This window comes from Ursus arctos, unplaced genomic scaffold, assembly GCF_023065955.2.
Source record: "Ursus arctos isolate Adak ecotype North America unplaced genomic scaffold, UrsArc2.0 scaffold_8, whole genome shotgun sequence".
Lineage (NCBI taxonomy): Eukaryota > Metazoa > Chordata > Mammalia > Carnivora > Ursidae > Ursus > Ursus arctos.
Window position 1 is genome coordinate 7,881,013 of NW_026623100.1, and position 23,817 is coordinate 7,904,829.

The 23,817-nt window shown below is 41.7% G+C and overlaps 1 long non-coding RNA gene across 1 annotated transcript; it reads right to left on the minus strand.

The window, feature by feature from the left end:
• Positions 1-11,993: 11,993 nt before the first annotated feature.
• Positions 11,994-16,842, minus strand: LOC125283172 (uncharacterized). The gene is made up of 2 exons (XR_007190858.2): positions 14,081-16,842; positions 11,994-13,237 (listed from the first exon to the last, which is right to left on the minus strand). It is a non-coding gene; the product is annotated as an uncharacterized LOC125283172 (long non-coding RNA).
• Positions 16,843-23,817: the final 6,975 nt, after the last annotated feature.

The window sequence follows — 23,817 nt, forward strand, 5'->3', positions numbered from 1 at the left end:
TTGAGGACAACTGTGCCTGAACAGTTGAATCAGAAAATGCTCACTGTGACCTCTTAAAATCCCCCTCTGAAGATAATAAAAGCCATAATAAAAAGGGCCTGCTTACCAGCTTTGGAAATTCCTTCCTGCGATCTCCTTATTTGCTGCAAATAAAGATGACCTTGCGAGGCCGCTCCACCTGGTGCAGTCACCGAGGAGCAGACCCACTTTGGTCAGGTAAAAATGCCAGCCCCTTGACCTACATTTAGCAGCTGTGAGCTTCCATTTCCTCATCAGCGGATTAAGAGGTGAAAGTACCTGCTTACAAACCGTTGGGAGGATTAAAGGAGATAATTCACAGATAACCACACTTGGTTTTGGAGTCTGACTGTAGTAAGTACTTACAGTAAGTTCTAACAATTTTTTTAAATTATTAAAAAAATTAATGTTAGTAGATCCCCACAGGGCCAGATCTGAAACACCAGGGTGCTAAAAATTCTTCAACCCAGGGGCTCCTGAGTGGTGCAGTCAGTTCAGTGTCGGACTTTTGGTTTCGGCTCAGATCCTGATCTCAGAGTCTTGAGACCGAGCCCCTCCTTGGGCTCTGTGCTCGGTGTGGAGTCTACTTACGTCTCTCTCCCTCTCCCTCTGCCCCAGCCCCACCTCACCCTTTCTCTCTCTCAGATAAATAAATAAATCTTATAAATGCAAATACATAAAAAACCGTAAGAATTTATTAAGTGTAAATTTAGCATTCTGCCAAGTATTAATAGAAATGACAATATTCAACCCAGCCCCCTGACCTCAAGTCTAGAATCCCACTGGGAAGGTCACCACATCCTTGATGAAGGACCCATGGTGTGTGGTCCTGTATTTTACTTCCTCGTGTTATGCAAATTGCTCATTTAAACATTAAATGAGATTTTGAGGGAACATGGGCAGCTGGGCCAGAGGAGCCTGGGTACTGAGGCCTCGGTAGTACGCCTAGTAGAGGAAGCAGACAGAACCGCTTCCTACCTGGACAGAGTGTCAATGACGTCACTGAGCAGCTCGGGGGTGGAGCACGCACAGACTAGAGGGAGGGGGCTTGGCTGGTGCACTTTGCCAAGCAGAGCAGGATGGTCCTGCAATTCCCTTTGAAGTCTCCTCTGAACATCTTTAAAAGGAAGGCTTGGCAGTGGACCCAGCCAGTAGGACAAGAGAGTCTCATGCTTTAGAGAACCCAGTATTTTGCAAACCTGAGGATGCTTAAAGTCCGGGGACATTCCCAAGTAGTTACAGTACCCTACTCTACTGCGGCTGGCCCTTTGCGGTTTTAAGACCCTTTATATCTACGTTTTCTCACGTAGCTCTCCCCACACTGCTGTGCAGTGTTGTCTCTCTCTGACAGAGGGAGGTTAGGTCGTTTGCCCAAGGTCACCCACACCGGAAGTCCTGCCTTTCTGATTCAGAGGACAGCACCCTTGCCGGGGGCAGGCTCTCCCTGGAGGAGCCCCTTCCTCAGGCTCCTGCCAGCGTAAGAAGGACAGGGTGGCTGGTGAGAAATGCAGATTCCTGGACTGACCCCCACCCCCAGTTTCCAGTTCTGGAAGTGCATGGGGCCTGAAAATCTGTATTTTTAACCTGCCCAGGTGAGTCTGATGTAGATCTTGGACCATACGTGAGAAAAAATGGACTGTCCTGGAGCCACAGGAAAAGCATTGAGTCAGCCTCAGACTCTCACTCCCTTGGGGTGTGTGTGTGTGTGTGTGTGTCCTTTTCCTCTCTCTCCTCTCTAGGGAGGAAGAACAAAGAAACCCATCTGAAAGGAGCAGGATCCATGGGAAAAACAAATGAGTGTGTTTTTTCCAGAAGGAAGCCAAGTTGTTGCCCGGAGGACACAGGAAGAGAATGTAGGAAGAGGGGTTTACAGACTAAAAGTAGGCTTCCCTCCTCCCAGGTTTAGGCTAAACACTCCTCCTGCGGCTGAGTTTCCAGCCCGAAGCCTCCGCACCTGCAACATTCAGAAGCATGAGGAAAGCAGATGGTTTCTGACGAAGGCCTGAGCCCCTGAGTTGGGACAGAGCCACGTCTGGGGCATGCTGGTGTCCTGCCGTGAAAGACTCAGGCTGGTGGAATCCAGATTCTCAGCTGCTCTCTGGACTATGAGCACTGGCTTTCCATATGGATAAGACTGTCACCTCTTAAGCAACTCAGGCACACATCGGCTTGGTCCCAGCTGTCCACCTGACTGTAGTGTAAATCACACCCAAGTCCCCTTGGCGTGCAAGAGAGAGGACGAGCTAGCCGGGCAGTGGGGCTGAATTCTCCTTGTTGAGAATAAGGAAAGAGATTTTACAAGGTTTAGAAACCTTGTAAAAGTTCTTTCTCTCTTCGAAATGTATGTAAACCTTTCTTAGAACCTGAAGAAGCCTCCTGCCAGATTTATGACCCAGACATGTCTTTCTCCGGGACGTGAAATGCAAACGTCAAAGGAAATAGCCTATCTTTGGGTTTCTCCGGGAGAGCAGGAGCTTAATGTTAGTTAGCAGGTACCTGGCTGCAAGTTGTAAAACTACTTCCTATTGATGTGAGAAACAAAAGCAAAAGAAAAACTAAATTTCCTTACTACCTATAGCCTACTGACAAGTCCTTGAAACAGGCAGAGTGACCTTCCTCTAGGAACTCAGCTGCCTCCATGTTGATACTTCGCTAAGGACAAAGGGCAATCTTGGCCCGATCTCCAGGACCCTGGGAGTCTACTTTAACATCTCAAAAACCCTTTGGAAACTTCCTTTGTCTTACCCGCCAAGATACATGTTGGTAATCATTCCCCAAGCATATGACCCACCGATATACATCTGAAGGATCTCACGACTAAATTATTAGACAGTAATATATGACATTTTCCCAACAAGAGCTAGCCTACTGGAGATCCTGGAAACCTTGCTTCCAAAATTCCTTAGAGACATACACAATCCCTTAACCCCCCTCCCAACTTGAAAGTATATAATCAGCCACCCTTCATGTGCAGCTCTTTCTGCCCCAGTGCAGCTCTTTCTGCCCACAGGTCCTGTCCCCCAGCTTTAATAAAACCACCTTTTCGCACTAAAGATGTCTCAAGAATTCTTCCTTGGCCACTGGCTCCGAACCCTAAGATCTTTCCAGCACCATTGTCATAAAGCCAGAGTTTATCTTTTCTTTGTATAAAACCAATGAACTAACACATATAGTGACCTTATTTCCCAGGTAAATTTAGGATGAACTATGTGTGACAAGGGGTGCGGACAAGTCCTCTTACTTGAGGACTAGTTATTGTTTATCTTGAGAACGTGTATAAAACAGGTTGTATCTGCATGGCAAGGAAAGCATTGAAATTTCTTTCTACTTTGCAATCTCTTAGCAGATTGCTTGTGACGTACGTCACATCACAGTTCAACGCTTATGTAACACGAAAATTGCTCTCTTTCTCTTCTATATCTGTGGAGAGATTTTCTGGGTTGGGAGAATGTTTTTCATTCCCCAATTCCCTGGTAGGGCAAACTAGCCTCACCTCCATCTTCTCCAGACAGGGTGGGATCATTCCCCCAAAACTTGCAGTCCAGCTCTTGCTCCCTCAGAGCTGCCTACCTCTGGGAGTTACTTGGAGTTGACAGCTGTGGGCCCCCTGAGAGGTGTCACATGACTTCTAACCTTGAGTAGCATGGAGGATGAGGCCTTGCTTCGTGCTTACCAGGGTGACACGGGAGGTTGCTCAGAGTCCCACTTTTGGGAGAGAACCAGCAGCAGGGCTCCAGGACTGCGGCTCCTTGGTCTAGGCGGGCCAGGGGAAGGCCTGGAGAAGCTCTAGGTTTGGAGAGATGGGGGTATCATGAAGCCATAGACCAAACATGCATTATATTCCCAGAGTGACAAGTGTACTCAAGTAAGTAATTTAAAATATCATTTGTAGGGGCATCTGGGTGGCTCAGTCGTTAAGCATCTGCCTTCAGCTCAGGGCGTGATCCCAGGGTCCTGGGATCAAGCCCTGCATCAGGCTCCCTGCTCTGCCGGGAACCTGCTTCTTCTTCTCCCACTTCCTCTGCTTGTGTTCCCTCTCTCTCCAGCTGTCTCTCTCTCTCTGTCAAATAAATAAATAAAATATTTAAAAATAAATAAATAAAATAAAATATCATGTGTAATGAGAACAAATGGGGATTATATTATGCAATTGGATTCAGATTTTCATACTGATTTCTAAGCTAGCACAGGAGAATACATTTCATGCTTCATCCTTAAGGCTACATTCTCCCCACCGCCTCTCCACCCCAGTTTCTGGCAGAAGTGCCTTAGCTGGCAAGCTGAAGACACTTTGCTTGTGAGCCGACAGAACCAAGCTGAGTGGTAGGCCGGGCGGGGATTGTTTTTCCATTTTTATAGGTGAAGTTCAGAGCTGTTTCAGGGATGAGCTTGGAATTTTCCATCATGCATGCTCACATGCACATGCCTACTCACGTGTGCACAGACACTGCCTTGCTCCAGGCCTGGAGGCTGAGCCCCACGCACGGCAGCACACAGGCTTTCTCTTCAGCCCTTGCTGGAGATCAGAGGTGGGAGGAGGCAGGGAGGACATCCCCCTCCTTTGCTCTGCTTCTCACTTGGCTCAGGAAACACTCTTTTCTCTCCTTGCACCTCCGAAGGATGGTACAGTTCCTGCTGTTGGCAGTCCCTGGCAGCCCCTAAGACCCCCGTGGCCCCCCTACTTTGCCCACACCTTGGAAAATAGCTCTCCTGTAGAGATGCAAGGTGTAATCTGCTTCCTGCTGCGACCCTGGCTGACATAAGAGGTCTGGCCAGAACTAGAACTCAGAATTAGAAATAACCTCATCTCTGACTTCCAGATCCGGGTTTGGATTTTACCACAAGGCCTCTTAATGACCCAGATGAATGCCTTCATTCTCCTCTCCCTCCTCTGGATTAATCTCAATTGGTTTGTGGTTGACAGGTCTGTGTGATAGAGCCCCCTCTCCACCTCAACCCAGCGCTAGACACCTTGGCTAATTCTGCTTGGCCGTGGGGCAGGGACCGGGGAACTCACTCGCTTGGAAGGCAGAAAGAACAGGCAGAGGTAGGTGCTTTGAAGCTGTTATTTCATTAAGTAGTCTCACATTCATCAAGTTGTGTACTTTGAGTCCCGTTTCAAAGATCGTGGAAACTGAGACGCAGAAAACGTGAGGTGATTTGACCAAGGCCCCTCACCAGTAAGTGGCACGGCCTACCTATTTTCTCTACACGGGCACCTCTTGGTGTTCAAACTCAGGATAGCCTGCACCCATTGCATGTGAAGGGCTGAGTCTTCAGGTCAGAAACCAGAACCCCCAGGGTTTGTTTTAGAAGCTGTCCTGTGTTTCAACACAGGGTTGCCTAAGAGTACTTTGCTTGCAAAGAAGCCATGCCAGAAGTTCTCTGCCTGATTAAGAAACAGCCTGTGGCTTACTCTATACAAAACAGAAACTTGTTGTGAAATGCCACTAAGCAGAGCGCAAGTGGCCACAGTGAGTTCCTAGCTCCAGGGAATAGTCTGCAGGATAGAGTCCTGGGAAATGTTACTGTAGGCCACGTCATTGCCTAACCAGTGGCTCCAAGGCCCCTAAATTCCTTAGACTCTGAGGTCAGCTCACAGGCTCCCCCAGGACACTGTAGGATGAAGGCCCTTGGCCCAGGCTTCCTCCCCCCGCCCAAAAAAAGAAATATATATATAGGCTCTCTTCTGGGAAGACTTATATTCAGAAGAGGAGTGATCAGGCACCTGTGACCAGGGAGAGAAGGTGGTGGCAGCTCAGAGACTGTGCACCGATCGTGCTTTTGCTGCGTGCCCTTGAGCAGATCACTTAACTTCCGCGGATTCTCACCTTCTCACCAGCAAAGGGCACAGCCAGCAATTCTGTGTTCCAAGATATCAACGTGTCAGGAAGCTCATGAGTATCTGGGTGGAGCTGTACTACCTCAAGGCCTACAAAGCCTGAGGGGACAGTACTGGCTTCTACAAATGGCAATAAAATAAAATAAAATAAAATAAAATAAAATAAAATAAAATAAAATAAAATAAAATAAAATAAAATAAAATAAAAATAAAAGCTATCTTCCCTACTATCTCATCAGCTAAAAGCAATATGCCTTTAGTCCTTTCACTGGGAGGAAATGCAAAGAATCCAAAGCCTTGGATTCTAGCTCTTGCTCTGCAGAACTCAAAAAACAACTTTCGACATAAGTCACAACCTCTCTGCACTTCAGGTTCTCCCTCTGTCAAATGAGGGGCATCACCTTTGAGATGACCGTGGAGATGGTTCTCCATTTCTCAAAGACCCTGGGATGTCTCAGCCACCCGGCTGGCCCGCTTGCCTGAGGGAAACCAGCCCTCAAGCAACTTCTGGACTGGGCTAGACCAATGGCAAAACATCAACCTGAACACGCTGGAGATGGCTCCCCTGTCCTTTCTCAGTGGTTGACCAACTGGAGACCATCTCAGAAAGAACATCCCCCTCCATGGGAACCATTTCCCCTGATACATTTCCCCTGATAATACCAATTTCCAGCCCTTCAAGGAGGGCAAAAGAGGAAAGTAGCAAGGGATCACTGGATCAAGCAAACCCCAACTCTTATTTGGTTTGCCAAGACTCACCTTCATGATAGGATGCTTGGGCTTTCCAGGGACATTGAGCTTAAGAGAGTGAGGAGTTATGTACAAAGGGGAGGAAGCTGCTCTTCTAGGCAGAAGGACTAGCACCGCATGTTGGAGGAAACTCTGACATGTGGTGGGTTCGTTCTTCTGAACAAATGCCACCAAAGCTGTATCCTGAGTATATTACCAACATGTGCTACCCTCCCACCCCAGGGTTGGCATCCAATACGGTTGCCACAAATTCTAGAGGCACCATCTCTCTGTCCCTAAGCAAATCCATTGTTCAAGACAGAACAGGTGAGATGGAGAGCCCTGGCATTCTGCTTAGAGATCAGTCCAGATAAATAACCATCATCATCATCTAGGTTGTCACCACAAATATGCTTTATAAGCTGAAGTTGCAAGAAACACTGCTAATGGAATCCCAGAAGTCCAGGACCAATTGCATTATTTTTAAGATATGTGAAAGACGTGATAAGATGACATTTGGTACCCACACCTGCCCTCCTATACTGCAGATCTAAAAGCCTTTGCTGCTAGGGTTCTAGATGCAAACTAGGTCCCATTGATTAAATGCATTTCCTCATGGTACTGGAGGTCAAAGGATGGCAGAGCCATTTTCCAGTAGCTTCTGCTATTGCTACTGGCAAGCATGACAACAGAGAATTTTTTTTTTCCCCTGAAAATCATTCCAGGGGCCACTCATCAGCTTTGTGGGTGTGGAGAGCTAGTTGCAATAGGGCCAGGGCAAGCCTCCTATTTCCCAGATCAAACTACATGACAAGCCATTAACTCAGTGGTTCCCAGGATGGTCTCCTGATTTCCTACTTTTCCATTGAGCAGAAACTGGTTAATGCAGAATTGTTCTGGGAATCAGTCCTGGAGGCCTCTCGTAGAGCCTGTTCCAGTCCTAATGCAACACCCAGCATGTGTCCAGGACCGAGCTGCACACCATGGCAACAATAACAAAAAGCTGATGATCCAGGTGGAAAAATACATGGGCAGGGACCGGTAGGCTTCCTTCTCTTTGCACTCCTCACTCTGCCTCATGCCCTTCTCTGCCTATTGAAATCCAACTCACCCTTCAAAATACAGCCAGATCTTACTTCCTCCAGGAACCCTGCCCTGGTAGCATGCTGGAAGCACTCTATTCTCTCTGTGACTCCTACAGCTTCATATTTCTTTCTCTCCTATAGCAGATGGGACATATACCTGGTATGCATTTGCATGCAATTATCCTTTTTCACAGGATGCCAACCTTCTCGAGGACTTTGTCTTTACTCTCTGACAACACTTGACCTAATATAGATACCTAAAATAATCCCAATAAATACCACAACTGAATGACGCTCATTGAGAAGACAAGTTATGGCAAAGCCACTGGGGAACAACAGCACACGGCATTATCTGTAAGGGCTGAACTGAGCACCTTACAAAGAGTGTCAGATCCCTTCCTCCATTTCAAGCAGTAAGATGACTACTCTTCCTCCACACTCCCATCCCCACCTCCAACCCCACCACAATAGAAAGAGGTATATTCTCCGAGAAAATTGAACCATGGAAGTGCCAGACTCTGGGATACTGAGAGTAGTAAAAATTCATGGCCAAAGACAGGAGAAACGAATTTGAATCTGATCCAGGCAAAATTATGTTTCCTATGTCACATCTACCACAAGAAAACAGAGGGTTTGTAACAATTCAACCCATCTCAAATCCCCAGAAAACATATCTCCGTATTTGGGAATCCTCCTATGGAAAGGCCAACCATCTGATCATCCTAGTGAAGTCCCAGACCACAAGACCTGCACAGGATATGAGATTTCTAATTGCCATTTCATGCCTCGTTTTAAAACATGAATGGAGAGTGATGAATCATTAGACATTTCAGGAAAGTGACCAACATGAAAAAGAGGAACCAAAAAAGACAAACAAATTCACAAAAAATTGAAAGGAGAAGGAATAAGGAACAGGAGAAAAAAAAAAACAAAACAAAAAACAAATCTTAGAATGTCCTTGAAGAAGAAAAAGATATTGCACCCACCCTACAAGTGCCTATCATAAGAATAGGATATTGAGAGAAAAGAATAAGCAGAGAACAGGAAAGTTCTCTTGAGAAACTGGAAGAATACATCCGATTACCAAATTCATGGATAGAGTGCACTTAAGACCTCCCTCACTTCTGAGACCAAATGCAAGTTTGAGGGATTCCCAAAACTATCCTCAGGTTTTATAATTCACTAGAAGGACTCAGAACTCACTGAAAACTATTCTTCTCCATTACAGGGAAAGGCTACAGATGAACATCAGCCAAGGAAAAAAGTGCATCAGACACAGTCCAGAAAAAGTACAAAACACAGAGCTCCTGTTATCATCTCCCCATGGAGACAGGGCACATTATTCTCCCAGGGACAATATATGATGATACACATGAAGTAATTCTACCCAGGGAGTTTCATCTGAGCCTCACTGTCCAGTTTTTGCTGGAGTTCCATTACATGGGCATATCAGTTCACGTGGCTGACCTTGGGGCCCTAACCCCTACACCAGTCCCCCCCGCCCCCACCCCCGGCATGACAGAAAGCCTCAGCCCCATACCCCACCGTTGGTCTTTCTGGTGCGGTCAGTTTCCACACTAAGACTATTGGGTATGCTAACCCTAACACTAAATCACATTGTTGGTTTTAGATATGAAAGGATTCAAAACATTTACTTTGCATTCACCCTTTTGAAGAAACTACTAGAATTTGTGCTCTTGTAGAGCTAGGGTATAAATTTAAAAAGAAGATGTGCAAATGATAGATTGCAAAACAAAAGCAAAACAAAAAAAAAAAAAAAAAAAAAAACACCACAACTTTGCAGCTCCTTCTGTCTGTTTCCCCATTCTTGAAACCAGGCTGGCCTTGTGACTTGTTTTGACCAATAGAAAGTGGCAGAAATAACAATTTTCAAATGTAGTTCTCAAGAGGCCTTGCAGCTTCTGCTGTCACACTGGGAACACTTCCAGCACCATGTGGGCAAGCCCATGCTGGCCCGCCAGAGGATGTTGAGCCATGTACAGAAACCAGCCACCATGGTCATCCCAGCTGAGGCTCCTGTGTCTGGAGCCAGCCCAAACCAGACTCACCCAGCTACCACATGAAATCAAAAGAAACAATCAAAATCTTAGTTTTTGATTCATTTAATTTTTATGTGGCTTGATACCCAGTGAAAGCTAATGGATAAGCATGTGAGCCAGCAAATAGGGGGCTGATCTCAAGAAAGATGCAAAGAAAAGAATTCCCATGAAGACATTTTGGTCTACCCTTAACAATGCAGGGCTCAGGGCAAGATACAAGTGGAGGATCACATACTTTAAATCTAAGCGTTTAAAGACATGACTCAAGCAACAAATAGTTCAATGAAATATATATGCCCCTATCTTAGCAAATTCACCAGCATACCAACTGGAAGGAGGAGGGATGTCGAGTTCCCACTTGGAGTTGTATTGAAAAGTATTGATATATTCTACCACATGGATGATCCTTGAAAATATTATACCAAGTAGAAGAAGTCAGACACACAAAGGACCACATGTTGTATGATTTTGTTTACATGAAATGTCCAGAATAAGTAAATCTATAGTAACAGAAAGTAGACTAGTAGCTGCCTAGAGCTAGGGGCATGGGGTGATTTGGGGGAGGTATTTAAATAAGTATAGGGTTTATTATTGGGTTGATGAAAATGTTTTCAAATTAAATAGTGATGATGAGGGATGCCTGGGTGGCTCAGTTGGTTGAGCAACTGCCTTCAGCTTAGGTCATGATCTTAGGGTCCTGGGATCAAACCCCACATCTGGCTCCCCATTCAGTGAGGAGTTTTTCTCTCTCTCCCTCTGCTCTTCTCCCCACTGTGCTCTCTCTCTCTCTCTCAAATAAATAAAATCTTTTTAAAAATAAAAAAATAGATAGTGATGACGATTGTACAACTTCGTGAATGTACTAAAAAACCATGGATTTAATATATCATGTCACTCGAAACAGTTATCACCCTGTTTGTGATATTCCTGCCAAAGATGCATTATCTGCATCTAATCATGAGGAAACACATCAGATAACCCAAATTGAGGACATTCTATGAAATAGCTTGTCTGTACTCTTCAAAAATGTCAAGGTCAAGAGAGACAATGAATGACTGAGGAAGTGTCATAGACTGGAGAAGATTAAAGAGACATGGCAAGTAAATGCAATGTGGATCCTGAGTTGGGTTAATCCTGGATTGTATCTTAGAGACCTTTTTCTTTTTTCCTGTAAAGGACATCAGTGGTACAATTGGCAGCAGAACAAATAATAGTATTATACCAATGTTCATTTCCTGAATTGCTACTTGCAAGAGAGTGTCCTCATTTTTATGAAACACATGCTGAAATATTTAGGCAAAAAGAAGAATCATGAAAAATTATCTAAGAAAGAGAGAGAGGAACAAAAGTAAATGTGGTAAAAAGTTAACTGGGGAATCTGAGTGAAGGGAAATATAGGAACTCTTTGAAGGGAAATATAGGAAAGACCAACTTTCCAGAAGGTCTGCAATTATTACCAAAAAAAAAAACAAAAACAAAAACAAAAAAAACATGACACTCTCTCTGACCACTGGTATTGTCTAACTCATGCTTTCAGTGGCTTCATGATATCCTTTTATCTGGATGAACAAAATTATTCAAGCATTCTCCACCCATGGGCACTGGTCTTGGGTCTAGATTTTGGCACAATTTTTGTACAAAAATCCGTACATGTTGGTGCTTTCAGTTCCATAAGATGGAGTCTCAGGAGTAAGATTGCTGAGAAGAAATGTATATCATATTTTTTAGTTTAATAGTTATTTCTAGATTCTTTCTCAAAAGGCTGTACAATTCATTTTCCACCAATAATATATGAAATCTTTTCCCTAATATTTGTCAGTAATGGATGTAACGCTTTTTAATTTTTGATAATCGCATTATCCTAATTTGCATTTCCCTAACTGCTAATGAATTTCTACATCTTTTCATATATGTATCTGCCTCTTGATTTGCTTTCTTACGAATAGCCTGTTCACATATCTTGCACATTTTCCTACTTGTTTACTATTTTTTTTCTTAAACTTAAAAGCTTTTTCAGCAATTTTTCAGTGTGCATTGAAACTATCCCCCCTCCACCATCACCACATGTGCCCATTTTATCATTATACTGTTGATTTCACTTATAGTATAATTTGTCATTTGGGAAATTCTATATAATCAAATATGTCTGTCATTTCTAATATACCTTCCAGGTTTATTGTCTTGGCTTAAAAATTCTCCTCCATCCTAAGGGTAAAACATAGTTGCTTAAATTCTTCTTTATAATTTTTGATTTAATTATTTTTACATTTAACATTTATCTGGAGTTTCTTTTTGAATATGGAGTAAGGACAGAGTTCATTTTCTTTTGATGAAAGTGCCAGTAGCATGTAATAACTAAATCACAAGGGAGCCCAGAACAACAACACAGCATGGTGGTTAGATCCCCTCTCTGCCAAGTACTATCTGTGTAACCGTGGGCAAATCACTGAACTTCTGTGTCCCTTACTTCCCTCCTTTGCAAAATGAAATAATTGAACTTCCGTCATAGGGTTGTTGTGACAATTACTGAGGCAATATAAGTGCTTAGCACAGTTCCTAGGCCATGGTTAGGTGAGATTTAGTACTGGTATTTTTTTAGCTGCAAAGCTTCTTACTCTAGAAGCCTCAGCGCCTCAAATGCCTAATCTACCCCAGGGCCAGGACTTGGGGGCGGGGAGACTAGCAGGTCCTCCCCAGACTCTGACTTAGCCATCACTTCCCCCTGGGAAATCCAGGATCTCCACCCATTAACCCTCTCCTTGCCCAAGGCTCTTGGCTCTAGTCCCCAGACTCTCATCCTGCCCAATGGGGAAAAATCCTGAGGCACCAAGGCCTGTCCCACCTCGCCAAATCCAACTCTGCTGCTGCTTGGCTTAGGAGAGGAAGTAGGTGCTTGGTGGGAGTCTTGTGGGAAGGGTTTTAGAGTCATCTTCCAAATTCACCCTTCCTTCCAAACCTCCTCAGTTCTTTCCTAGTTACAAAGGCCAACTGGCCAGGCAATAGGCAAGGTGGGTAAGTCACCTGAGGCATTAAAATTTGGCCCCTACTGTGATGAGGCTAAATGAGTGTCCACCTACACATGTGCTCTCTTGTGTACAATAAACCTTTGAATAGTCTTTGGAGACTGTCATGTCTTATGAAGTGATCAGCTTAGGAATGAACCAAATACAGGTCTTATAAATATTTGTATATTCATTAAAGTACAAGAGTAATGCTGGGGGTGGGAGGCACAGCAATCTCCTTTCTCTGACCTCATGTTTCCACAAAAAAGACCTCTGTTCCAGAAACAGCCCTTTCACCCACCCTCCATCGCCACAGAGAGGAGATAAGTGATAGAGGAGGGAGACACCCACTGGTGCACAGCCTTCAGTAGGTAGAGAGAATATGACAAAAGACTTCAAGCACTGGAAATCTATGTTTCTACCTTTTCTCCCTTGTTTGTGCCAGAAAGTTATCCTGGTTTCTCACATTTGCTCTGCAGATCCTTTCTTCTCTTCAGATATCTAGAGCAGGAAGACGAGGAATAGCGTTACTGTTTTTAAAGCCACTCTGTCCATGCAGAGTTAGAGAGATAAAATACACAAAAGAAAGGAAGAGGGCCAGGAGCATCCAACTCCTGCCTATGTCTGGTCTTTCCATTCACAGTGCCCACCAGGCTGGAAAGACATCTTCTCTTGCCGTGCCTGGAGGGTGGCTGCTCTCATCTCTTACTGCACCCTGGGATTACATAACAAGTGCACTGAACTCTGGCAAGCATATTTTTTTTAAGCCACCCAAGGGTTGGAAAAGCTTCAGTTCAACTAGTCTCCTAAGTGTCCAGTGCTCAAACAGCTCAGAATGGAATTATTCTCTTCTAGCAAATGTCTGAAGAAGAAGGATTTCTTTCCATTCCCTTCCTGATGCCCTGCGGTAGGTTCTCATCTCTACCACCCGGGCATATTGGGATCTGGCTGATGGGAGTTGTTGACAGACATGTGGCTCACTGATGTTCTCCACATTTGCTTCCTGGTCACTGAGTTTGGACTCAAGCCTGAGAGATACTGGCAAAGGTCAATGGATGCATCCATCCATAGCAGCCCCCAGATGTACATGCAATTCTACCTTAACTACCCAAGTTAACAATCCTTTGTAAGGTGCAAACTATCCCACTAGTGACAACAGCTTAAACAGGAGAGGCCTCTACCATGAACACTACCCCTGCCTCAGTTCAACAACCTGCCTTCTCCTTGCATGCGGCTGGTTTGAAACTAGAGGTTTTGCTCACCCCCCAGAGCTCATTCAGCAGAACCAGCTTCAACCAGTCAGGCCACTGTGCCCAGTAAGTCCCTGGCTCCCTGGAAACCTACCTGCATTTCATAAGTCCCTGGAAAGTTTTGCCCAAGGTGGTCTAGCTCTTCCCTCCTCCTCAGCACTGCTTCTGAGACACCACTGTGAATACACAGGGAATCCCCTTCCAGCTGGGAGTGGCCTGCTGGTGGAGGAATTCTGGGGAACAATAAGGAATACAAAGAGAAAAAAATCACATTGTAAAAATGCATTTGTTAATGAACATGACCTCATAGTTCTAAGAAATCTAGATATTTCAAGGTTGACTTTCCTTTCTCAGAGAGAGAGAGTGGGAGAAACATTCCACCTTCAAATTCTATTTCCTGGATTTGGAGAACACATTCCACTCACTGGAGCATTTGTATGGCAGAGCTAATTTAATTTTAAGCTCCTCATCTTTCTTCCTAGTAAGGCAGGGCACCCCACCATCTGTCACTTTCATTGCCCACATAAGTCTCTTGAAATGTTTCCATGAGAACTGTCCAAACACAATGCACAGGCTGACGCTAGGACCCATCACCATGTGCTGCTTGAAGCCCGAAGGTGACCAGGAGTGATCCAGTCAGGAATGTTGTTTAGCACATAAATTTTCAAAACATATTTTCTTGTTCAAATTAAACAATCAAGCACCTGGATGGATTAAGCACTCTACTAATCTCAGGCCTTTTCAGGATTTGGTGGCAAAATCAAATTACCTAGGATGCTGGAATTGCTCCAAAATTGAACTCGATTACAAAACATGGTACTTAATTCACCAGCTTCAACAGAAGTGGAAGCTTCCCTGCTGATGGATGATTTTCTGGATGATTATGCCAGAAGTGAGAAGTGAGGGTGGAGAAAGAGTGAAGGAAAATGTAGGACAAGTGCCAGGCAGCAGGTGGGGCCCACAGAGGTCTGTGCATAGAATTTAGTGGGACACCAATCAGCTTGGATATGTGTTTTTCTGCACCCCTGGTCAAATGTGCGGGTGCAAGAGAGCAGAGTATAATAGAACCAGAGTTGTGATTTTGTAAAGCAAGTTAAAAATGAAAGGGAGCAAGAGAATGAGAGGAATATGCAAAGAGGGATGTAACTCCTTACAGTAATCTTGAAGCTGAGTAGGAGCTTCAAGTGGAATGAAGAGAAGTGAGACCAAAGGATAATGATGTCTATAGAGAGAGTCAGCTGGAAAGATGAAACTTGTGGTCATAGAGATCATGAAGAATCTATAGTTTTTGGCATAACAACTCCATTATTATTATTATACCTATTTTACAGATGGAGAAATGGAGGCCTACTAAAGAGGTTAAGTAACTTGCCAAAGGTTGCATGGCTGGTAAGAGGTTGAGCTAGGATTTGAACCCAGGCAGTTTTTCTGGCTTCAGAACTCACATTCTTAACCACTACACTATGCTACCTCTTGAACAAAAAAAGAAATAAGAGTGATCCAAGGTTTTTAGGAACAATGCAAAAGGATGGAATGAAGGAAAGAAGGAAGAAAAGAAGAAGAAGAGAAAGATATCTTAGAACTTAAAAAAATATTTTCAAGCCAAAAATTGAATAGACAATTTGCAGATGTCACTGTTACAGCCACTGTTGAGATGTTGTGCATGTGAGCTACCAATGGTGCTCAAATAAAATCAAATAAAAGAAACAGGTCAAACAATAGGACCAAAATACAGAAGAATGTAGTCATGAGGGGAAACAAAAGACACCTGGAAGACAGATCTAGGATAGGAATATCTGAAGGAAGAAAAGGAACAGGAGGGAGAGAGTCAAAGAACAGACAGTGAAGAATCATTTCCTTGAGCTGAAAAAAAGATAGGAATAAGTGCAATGAGAAAATTCAGTGAGTCACAGGGAAGGCTTCTTAGGAAAGTTACATGAACAAGCATGTCCTGGTAAAACACCTGAACACCATGGACAAAGAGGACATCTTATAGGATTCCAGACAGAAAATCAAGTTACTTATATAGGAAAAAAAAAAAAAAAACAAATTTAACTGGCATTAGGCAATTTATTTCTTTTTCCTGCCTGATTGCTCTGGCTAGAACTTCCAGGACAATGTTGAATATAAGTGCCAAATGTGGGCATCCTTGTCTTGTTCCTAATTTTAGAAGAAAAACTTTAAATCTTTCACCATTGAGTAAAGATTAGCTGTGGGTTTTTCATAAATGCCCTCTATCATGTTAAAAAAGTTCCCTTCTATTCCCAGTTTGTCAAGTGTTTTTATCATAAAAGGGTGTTAGAATCTGTCCAATTATTTTTCTGCATTAATTGAAATGATCATGTGTTTTTTCCTCCCCTTTTTCTACTAAGGTGGTGTACTAAACTGATTAATTTTCACATGTTGAATCATTCGTATTCCTGAGACAAATCCTAGTTGATCATGATCTATAATGCTTTTAATTTGCTGCTGGATTTGGTTTGCTAGTATATTGTTGAGAATTTTTACATTTATATTTACAAGGAATGTTGGTCTGGAGGCTTTTTTCTTGTAATGTGTTTATACTCAGCACCCAGGTCTTGGTTTCTGCTGGAGTGGTGATCTTGGGGTCATGGGATCAGGCCCTGCATCAGGCTCCGTGCTCAGTGGGAAGTCTGCTTGGGATTCTCTCTCCCTCTTCTTCTGCTCCTCCCCCCTCCAATAAATACATTTTTCTTTTTTTTAAAGGAACTGTTCCCTGGGGGAGCCTGGCTGGTTCAGTCAGAGGAGCATGTGACTCTTGATCTCAAGGTCATGAGTTGGAGCCCTATAGTGGATGAAGCGATTACTTAAAAAAAAAAAAAAAAAAAAAAAAAAGCTTAAAAAAAAAAAGAACTGTTCCCTAGTCTTTCATTTTTTGGAAGCATTTGATAGGGATTGGTGTTAATTCTTTAAATGATTTGTAGAATTCACCAAAGAAGACTTCTCGTCCTGGTCTTTTCTTTGTTGGGAGGTTTTGATTACTGATTCAATCTCTTTACTTTTTATGTCTGTTAGATATTCTTCTTCTTGAGCCAGTTCCGGTAGTTTGTGTGTATCTAGGAATTTGTCCATTTTCTTTATTTAATTTTGACGTACAATTGCTCATTTTATGCTCTTATAATCCTTTTATTTCTATGAGGTCTGGAATAATATATCTCCTACTTTCATTCCTCGTTTTAGCAATTTGAGTCTTCTCTCTTTTTTTTCTTGGTCAGTCTAGTTAAAGGACTGCCAATTTTGTTGATCTTTCCCAAAACCAGCTTTTGAGTTCATTGATTCTTCTTACTGTTTTTCTTTTTTTCTATTTGTATATCTCCACTCTAATTTTTATTATTTTTTTCCTTCTGCCAGCTTGGGGTTTAGCTTGCTCTTCTTTTTCTACTTCCTTAAGATGTAAAGTTAGGTAACAGATTTTGGATCTTCTTTTTCTATGTACGTATTTGCAGCTATAAATTTCTCTCTGAGCACTGCCTTCACTGCATCCCATAAATTTAGTTATATTGACTTTTTCTTTCCATTTGTCTCTTTTTAAATTTCTCTTGTAATTTCTTTGACTCACTGTTTATTTAAATGTGTGGTTTAACTCCAACATATGTGCAAAATTTCCATTTATCTTCTATTATTTCTGATTTTATTTCATTGTGGTTGGGGAAGATATGTTGTGAGATTTCAATATTCATAATTTTATCAAGACTCATTTTGTGGTTTGACATATGGTCTATCTTGGAGAATGTTCCATATCCCTTGAGAAGAATGTGTATTCTGCTGTTCTTGGGTTAATTTGTTCTATGTTCTTTAAATCTAGTTGCTAGTAGTGTCATTCAAGTATGTTCTCTTTACTGATCTTCCATATAGTTCTATCCATTATTGAAAGTGGAGTCTCCACTCCATAAAGTCTCCAACTATTATTGTAGAACTGTGTATTTTTTTCTTCAATTCCATCAGTTTTTGTTGCATATGTTGTGGGGACCTCTTTTTAGGTTTAGGTATGTTTATAATGGTTAAATTTCAATGAATTGACTCTTTTATCAATATATATCCTTTGTCTCTTATAACAATTTTTGTGTTAAAGTCTAGTTTTCAGATATTAGAATATCCACCCTCAGCTCTTGTTTGGTTACTACTTATATGGAATATCTTTTTCCATCCTTTCACTCTCAACCTGTGCGCCTTTGGATATAGAGTGAGTCTCTTATAGATAGCACAAAGCTGGATCATGGTTTTTTTTTACGCATTCTACAAAGCTCTGCCTTTTAACGGTGAATATAATCCATTTACATTTGAAGTAATCACTGATATGTTAGGACTTGCTTCTGCCATTTTGCTGTGTTTCCTGTATCATATCATTTTTCCTCCTCAATTCTCTCCTTACTGCCTTTTTTTGTGATTATTTTCTAGTGTACAATTTTGATTTTATTCTCATTTTCTTTTTCTATTCATTTTTTCTTTTTTTTTCTTAGTGGTTACCATGGGAAATACAATCGATAGCTTTGTAACAATGAAGTTTGAATTAATCCAACTTAGTTTCAATAGTATATAAAAATGCTGCTCCTTTATCCCTCCATCCACCCCTTTGTTTTCATTCTCACAAATTACATCTTAATACATATATACCCATTAACGTGGATTTATAAGTATTGGTTTTTTGTGCTTTTTAGGAAATAAAGTAGGAGTTACAAGTAAGAAATGCAATAGTACTAGCTTTTATATCTACCTATAGAGCTGCCATTGCTTTTTTTTTTTTTTTTTTTCCTTTCCTTTGTATGGCTTCTAGTTACTGTCTAGTGTCCTTTCATTTCAGCCTGAAGGACTTTCTTTAGCATTTCTTTTAGGTCAGGTTAACTCGTGATAAATTATCTCAGTTTTTGTATATTTTGCAAAGTCTTAACTTCTCCATTTTTGAAGTATAGTTTTGCCACATATAGGGTACTTCTTTTTTCTTTAATTATTTTAAATATGTCATTCTGCAGACTTCTGGTCTCCACAGTTTCTCCAAGGTAAATTGATTATGAATCCTACTGGAGATCCCTTATAAATGATGAGTTGCTTTACTCTTGTTGCTTTCATGATTCTTTCTCTTTGTCTTAAGACAGTTTATAAGGTGTCTTGGTGTGGATCTCTTTGAAAATTCAAACTTGGAGTTTACTGAGCTTCTTGGATGTGTAGATTCGTATCGTTCATCAAATTTGGGATATTATATGCCATTAGTTCTTGAAATATTTTTTCTGGCCCCTTTCTCTCTCCTCTCCTTCTAGGACTCCCATTTTACATTTGTTGGTACACTTGATGGATCCCCACAGGTCATTCTTTAATCTTTTAACTCCCCAGAATTGATAATTTCCCTTGATCTACATTCAAGTTCTCTGATTCTTTCTTCTGCCTATTCAGAGATGGACAAAATAAAGACAAACCTTTGCACCAGTCCTTCAGGGAACTGTCATACAGGTCAAAACATACAATGGCAATTCTTGCAAATAAGGTCTGTATTGCTGCCCCTGGGACTAGATACCTATGTTAAGAGTGTAGGGCTACTATCTTCATGGCCACCATTGATCAGGTAGTGGGGGATGGCAGACAGAAAATTTAAAGAACCACAGCACTCTCTTACTGAAATAGAGCAACTTCTTTCTTTATTAATCTTTTCCTTGATTGTTATAAGTTTTTGACTGGATTTTGGAGTTCTATGAAAGTTGAATCTGACCATTTTTTTTAGCTTATTATTTCTACAAAGGGACAGAGCCCTGGAGGGCTCTACTCTACCATTTTCAGTGATATCACTCTCTGTATTTTTTTATACAATTGTATGTACATCTGCAAGTAAATTAAATTTTAAAAATTAATTACAACTTTTAAAAATAAATTAAAATACAATCATAAAGGGAAATTCTAAAATAATTCTTAGATAATTGAACCAAGTTAAGATGAGTAAGGACATAGAGAAATTTAATAAACTGATCAAGAAAGTCAATTAGTAAATACATATAGAATGTCACATTTGTTAAATAGAAAACATACTTTTTTTCCCATTTGTCCATATAATACTGACAAAAACTGATTAATTTCTTAAGTAGGAAGAAAATTTTAAGAAATTTAAAAATAAGGAATTTGATAGGGTTAAAATAATAATTTAATAAAATTAGAAGTCATTAATAAAAGCATAAATTTTTAAATTTCTTCACTTGGAAATTATGAAGCCCAGAGCTAGATAAACTTTGGATCAAAAAAAAATCAAAGTGAAATTATATTCCATATTTAAAGTCTCAAATTTGTTTCTTGTTGATGAAAAACTAAAAATAAATAAATAAGGAATTTAGTACATGTATTAGTTTCCTGGGGCTGCCATAACAAAGCACCACAAATTGTGTGACTTAAAACAACAGAAGTTTATTATTTCATACTTCCGAAGACTAGAAGTCTGAAATCAGGTGTTAGCCAGGTCATGCTCCCTCCAAAACCTCTGGGGAAAGATCCATCCTTACCTCTTTCAGTTCTGGTAGGCACAGATGTCCCTTGGCTTGTAGCGGCATATATATTTCAATCTCTGCCTCCATTTTACATGTTGTTCTCTCTTTGCCTCGGTGTCTTCACATGGCCATGTTTGTATAAGGACACCAGTCATATAGAACTAAGGACCCACTGACTCCAGTATGACCTCATCTTAACTAACCACATTTACAATGGCCCTCTTTCCAGGTAAGGTCAGATTCTTAGGTATAGGAGGTAAGGATTTCAACATATTGTTTGGGGTGGTGGACACAATTCAACCCATAGCAGTTCTCATTTTAAGAAATTAGTAGGGGAACAATAAGTTAAAGCACAAAGAGTTGAAAGAACAACTTAATAAAGATAAAGGCTAAAATCTATGTAATAGAAACATAGAAAGGAAGCACAGGAAAGATACACAAATCCAAAAGCATTTCATTGAAAAGACTGATAACGTATACTTTTGTGAGACTGAGAAAGGCAAAAAGAAACAGCCAAAGTATGCACAAATAGAATGACAAAATCAGAAAATCAGAGACACAGGGACAGGTGAGGCTGTTGTAAAAATATTACCTACAACCTTATGGCAACATACTTGGAAACAGATGGTTTCCTTGCAAAATATAAAATTACCAGAATCAAACCAAGAAGTAGAAACCTTGAATAAATCAATTACCACAGATGAACCTGAAATGGCAATTAAAAATATACCATTGATAAGACTACCTGGGACCAGATGATAAGACTACCAGATGGTCCCAACTGAGTACCAGTTCTCAGTTAATTCCAATTTCATTTACTCTACTCAAACTATTGAAATGTGGCAATATCCTCAATTTATTTCACAAATCTAGCATCACTTGAACACAAACTTTATAACAATCATAACAATAAAGAGAGAGAATAGACCAATGTCTCTTATGAATATAGATGGAAATATTTTTTAAAGATTTTATTTATTTATTTATTTATTTATTTATTTATTTGAGAGAGAGCATGTGAGAGGAGAGCACGAGAGAGAATGAGAGCACAAGCAGGGGGTAGGGGCAGAGGAAGAGGGAGAAGCAGACTCCCCACTGAGCAGGGAGCCCGATGCAGGACTCAGTCCTAAGACCCTGGGATCATGACCCCAGCTGAAGGCAGATATTTAACTGATTGAGCCACGCAGGAGCCCTAGAAGGAAATATTTTTTATTGATGTTTAAAATGTTATTCATGGGGCCCCTGGGTGGCTCAGTCGTTAAGCATCTGCCTTCGGCTCAGGGCATGGTCCCGGAGTTCCGGGATCGAGCCCCACATCAGGCTCCTCCGCTGGGAGCCTGCTTCTTCCTCTCCCACTCCCCCTGCCTGCGTTCCCTCTCTCGCTGGCCGTCTCTCTCTCTGTCAAATAAATAAATAAAACCTTTTTAAAAAATAAATAAAAAAAAATAAAATCTTATTCAAATTATTGGTAAAGGAAGGTACTAGCACAACTACCTATCACCTGGGGAAAAAAGAATGCTGAATCTACAAAAATAAACTCCTGATGAATTAAAATTTAAATATAAGAAATAAAACAATACAAATCCAAGACGACTATTTAAAGAAGTTTATTTATATCCTGGGGGTTTAGAAGCCCTTCTTAAGCTAGAACACCTTCCTTCTAAGTCGGTACCTTGAGCTCAGTAGTATGACCCAGGCTAACTGCCTATACCCCAGCCCAGGCACCTTTTATCTGCTTGCATTGTGACTGGGCTCCAGGTAAACCACATGTGTTCTGTCCATGCAGGGAGACCATGGATTAAGCCTCTTATTTCTTCCTTCTGGATAAGCTGGAGAGGTGAGGACCCCCTCAGATGGATTTTTATCAACTAAATAATGAGGAAGGGGCTTCTGCTTGCATCTCACAGAGCTCTACGCTCGACCCTCCCCTAAGCAAACATGTTTTAGGGTCTGCCTCAAAACCAAAAGAACCTATGTATTTCTCAAACAAGCAGATGACACAAAATGTAGTTAATTTAGTGGATGACAGATCCAGAAGCAGGAAAATTTTTATAAATTAGGATTATGGGCCTAATGTAATGAGATGGAATTTACTAAATCTTGCATTAAAGACCACCCAGGCAAACAAACAAACAAACAAAAAACCTCACTATTGTGTCCATATTAAGAGGAACAAGATGTCAGGCCATAAATCCAAGAGTCTCTGTCTCTCAGACATTTATCTAACACAAATTCAGAACAAGAAATAATGTACATGCATAAACATAATTTATCATTTGGATAATCATTACATTATTTTACTATGAAATAGGTCTACATACAGTTAGATGTGAGAAGGGCAATTATTTTTTTTCTCCACTTGTTTATGTACAGGATGGGAAAGGCCATCTTGAAGGTAGCTGGAAGGAAAAAGCCTTGGGGATTTTGGCTGACCGAACTTCAGAGACAGCCCACAGAGCAAGCACAGGCTGCATTATTAACAAAACATTGTTCAGATGGAGGGAAGAAGGAAACTCACAGGGCCTTTCACTGACTGGAACGTGTCTGGGATGCGGTGTCTGGGTATCAGCAGGCCCAGGGCAGTCCAGAATGGCCAGCCAGGTACAACCTTGCCTGGGATGATGGTCTGCCATCAAGCATGAGCGCTGCCTTCTCTAGATGGAGCATTCTCCTGGTGCCATGGTCCTCTGCACATCCACACCAGCTCATTCCCCTCATGATGCTCCCCACACCAGCCTCTGGGGACAAGTGAATTGGTGCAATTCCACAGCTGAGCTGACACTCAGCTCCCTGACAATTTTGTTTAGGGCTCCAGACAGATGGGATCACAACAAAACTCTTTTTCATGTAGAGGAGAAAGCTCAGAGTGCGAAGTTTCACTCAAAGAAAGTGATTCTGGGCCTTACTCCTCTGCTCGGTGCATTAAAAATAAATACTCTTCTTCAGAAAAGAAAACACATGAAAAACTTAAGATCCAGGTGGTGAATGTATTTTCCAGGAAGGAAACTGGACGCCACCATCTGCTTACTGGTCTCAAATCAACTAAGATTTGCTCGCCCGCTAGAGCTGACAGGTTGGATCCAAGAAGGAAAACGCTGTCCAACGGCCAATAGCAGCAAGGATTTCAGAAGGAGCCTCTTCTGTCAGGATGCTTTAGGATGAAAGGGGTAGAAATCCCAGTTTGAATTAGCTTAAACATGATGACAGGTGTCAAGTCTCCTGCCTAGGTGGCCAGTGGTCAGGTGGCCCCGTGCTGGCTGACTCTGAAGCCCTGGCCTGCTCCCTGAGACCCTCCTGCTGCTCCCCTCTGTGTGTTGGCTTCGTCCCATTGGAAGCAGGCCTCTCA